This window comes from Triticum aestivum, chromosome 7A, assembly GCF_018294505.1.
Source record: "Triticum aestivum cultivar Chinese Spring chromosome 7A, IWGSC CS RefSeq v2.1, whole genome shotgun sequence".
NCBI classification, from domain to species: Eukaryota; Viridiplantae; Streptophyta; class Magnoliopsida; order Poales; family Poaceae; genus Triticum; species Triticum aestivum.
The window spans coordinates 542,905,246-542,909,042 of record NC_057812.1 but is presented as its reverse complement, the minus strand read 5'-3'; positions in this window follow the sequence as shown (position 1 = coordinate 542,909,042).

The following is a 3,797-nucleotide window of genomic DNA, read 5'->3' as shown; positions in this document are numbered from 1 at the left end:
TGCCACCATGTTAAACTAGGTAAAATTCTACCCCATTTACATATAAAGTTTGTTAAGTTTGGGCTACGGTTCTTTAGTTATGAAATAAATCATTTTAGCATGGCATAGGAGCAAATCTACACAAACAGCAATTTAAACATTTTAAACATGTGTGAAAGTGACATATTATGAAACTAGACACAATTTTAAGCATTTTTCATATATAAAGTTTTTACATGTGATGCTTAGTTATTAAGTTATTATATGCATGAACTATGAGGGGTTTTCGGCAAAACAGCAAAACACTGGATTAATAGCAAATTCGTCCCGAGGAAAAAAATACTAAAAGGGCCGGATATGTCTAGCCCAACAGTGGGAGGGGGCACAGCGGTGAGGCTCACCATGGGCCACGGCCCAGGAGTTGGAGGGAGGCCAGTTGCTGGATCCACATGCGTTGGAGCTGGGCCAAGCCCAGATCGAGCTCAAGGAGGAGGCGCTGGGCCACGCGACTTGCGTCCACACGCAGAGGAGGCCGCTCGAGGCGAGGCGGCTGGATCAAACGGACAGCTGGGGAAGGCGCGGTCAACGAGTGCAGGCGAGGCGCGTGTTCGTCCTCGAAGCAGAGGACGCATTCGGCTTGGGCAGCGACGCGGATGCAGAGGAGGCTGGCTCAGGCGCAAAACCGACGAGGGTAGCGGATCCGGGCGCAGGGAGCCCCTTCCCGGCGAGATCTGGCACCACCGGTGACGATGTACGCGAGCGGTGGTGGTGGTTCCTGTAGAGCCATGGGAAAGAGAGCTAGAGAGTGTGAGATCGGTGGGAGCAGGGAGGAAGAAGAAGCCCGACGGGAGGAAGGGAGCGAACGGCGGGGCTCATCTGCAGTGGCGGGGCTCTCCTGGAGGGTGCTCCGGTGGTGGATCTCGCCAGCGGGAGGCAGAGTGACGGTGCTGGCGAGCACACGGAACGGCGGCTCGGGATCGAGGAAACGGAGCGCGGTGGTTGGTCGGGCACGGAAATAGAGAAGATACCATGGGGCAGCGGCTAGGAGGATCCCTAGGAAAGAGGGGTTAGGTTCAAAATGGACGAGGGGTAGACAAAATATATACATCACAGATTAGGTTAGGGGCTATCTCGACCCTACGATCGCAAACAGACGATCGCGGATAAAATAGCTAGGGAGTCCAAATAAGAAAACGGAGACGTTTTGTAGATGTTTGGGGATGTTTCGGACCCAACGGTGACGACTGCTCGGGTCGGGTCCGGGACAACTTCCGGACGCGCGTGAGGAGGGCCGTGGGCTGACGAGAGAGGTTAGTTGGGCCTGGCGGTAGGTAATGACCTGTGTAGAGGGGTTTGGGCTGAGAGGAGAGGAAGAAGGCAGCCCGACAACTGTTTCTGGAGACCGAAACGTCCGACGATTTGACCGACTATATAGTTGCTATAGTTATCCGTTTGGGCATCAAACGGACTCCGAATGTGATGAAATTTGGCAGGCGGCCTACTGACAACATAACAAGATAGCACGCCAACTCTCATCCCATTCCAAGAACCTTTTCGGCCACTTATAAAATACTATTTCGGACATGCCGCGGGCGCGTGCAAGTGTGTCTGGGCTCAGAACGGATAACGGAAAGAACTGGGGGAACCCGGACGAATGCAAGTTTTGAAAACATGATGATGCAATGCACATGATGACATGACAAGATGCAACACGCAAGCAAATGACATGGCAATGACGGCGAATATCTGGAAGACACCTGGCGCAACGGTCTCAGGGCGTTACAATATTGTTACCGGTAAGTCTCTTTACTCGTTCCGTAATACATCATCCCGTAACTAACTCATTAGTTATCATGCTTGCAAGGCTTATAGTGATGTGTATTACCGAGAGAGCCCAGAGATACCTCTCCGACAATCGGAGTGACAAATCCTAACTTTGATATATGCCAACTCAACAAGTACCATCGGAGACACCTATAGAGCACCTTTATAATCACCTAGTTACGTTGTGAGGTTTGGTAGCACACAAAGTGTTCCTCCAGTATTCAGGAGTTGCATAATCTCATTGTCATAAGAACATGTATAAGTCATCAAGAAAGCAATAGAAGTAAACAAACGATCAAGTGCTAAGCTAACGGAATGGGTCAAGTTAATCACATCATCTTCTATATCTAAATAGCTAGTCCCCACTAACTATTTCTCTCAACATGCAAGCATGCCACATCATCCCACAACATGCATGAGAAAATGTCCACCCCCACTACCATAGTCTCTCAACATGCAAGCATGCCACTTCATCATGACATGCACGGAAAAAAACCCATCTCAATATGCAAACATACATGAGAACTTTCATTCTATTATGGTATATATATTTAAAATATATTTAACAACTATATATCATTTTTAGTTTTAGCCTTTTATATTATTACTTCAAATATTCATGTTTCATACAATGAATCACATTGAGATATGTTGTAAAATGTTCCCGCAACAACGTGCGGGGTATCATCTAGTTCTCCTAATGATGTGATCCCATTGATCAAATAACAACTCATGTCTATGGTTAGGAAACATAACCATCTTTGATCAATGAGTTAGTCAAGTAGAGGCATACTAGTGACACTATGTTTGTCTATGTATTCACACATGTATTATGTTTCCGGTTAATACAATTCTAGCATGAATAATAAACATTTATCATGAAATAAGGAAATAAATAATAACTTTATTATTGCCTCTAGGGCATATTTCCTTCAGTCTCCCACTTGCACTAGAGTCAATAATCTAGATTACACAGTAATGATTTTGACACCCATGGAGTCTTGGTGTTGATCATGTTTTGCTCGTGGAAGAGGCTTAGTCAACGGGTCTGCAACATTCAGATCCGTATGTATCTTGCAAATCTCTATGTCTCCCACCTGGACTTGATCCCGGATGGAGTTGAAGCGTCTCTTGATGTGCTTGGTTCTCCTGTGAAATCTGGATTCCTTTGCCAAGGCAATTGCACCAGTATTGTCACAAAAGATTTTCATTGGACCTGATGCACTAGGTATGACACCTAGATCGGACATGAACTCCTTCATCCAGACTCCTTCATTCACTACTTCTGAAGCAGCAATGTACTCCACTTCACATGTAGATCCCGCCACGATGCTCTGTTTAGAACTGCTCCAACTGACAGCTCCTCCGTTTAATATAAACACGTATCCGGTTTGCGATTTAGAATCGTCCAGATCAGTGTCAAAGCTTGCATCCACATAACCATTTACGATGAGATCTTTGTCACCTCCATAAACGAGAAACATATCTTTGGTCCTTTTCAGGTACTTCAGGATGTTCTTGACCGCTGTCCAGTGATCCACTCCTGGATTACTTTGGTACCTCCTGCTAGGCTAATAGCAAGGAACACATCAGGTCTGGTACACAGCATTGCATACATGATAGAGCCTATGGTTGAAGCATAGGGAACACTTTACATTTTCTCTCTATCTTCTGCAGTGGTCGGGCATTGAGTCTTACTCAACTTCACACCTTGTAATATAGGTAAGAACCCTTTATTAGCTTGATCCATTTTGAACTTCTTCAAAACTTTAGCAAGGTATGTGCTTTGTGAAAGTCCAATTAAGCGTCTTGATCTATCTCTATAGATCTTGATGCCCAGTATATAAGCAGCTTCACCGAGATCTTTCATTGAAAAACTCTTATTCAAGTATCCTTTTATGCTATCTAGAAATTCTATATCATTTCCAATCAACAATATATATGTCATCCACATATAATATTAGAAATGCTACAGAGCTCCCACTCACTTTCTT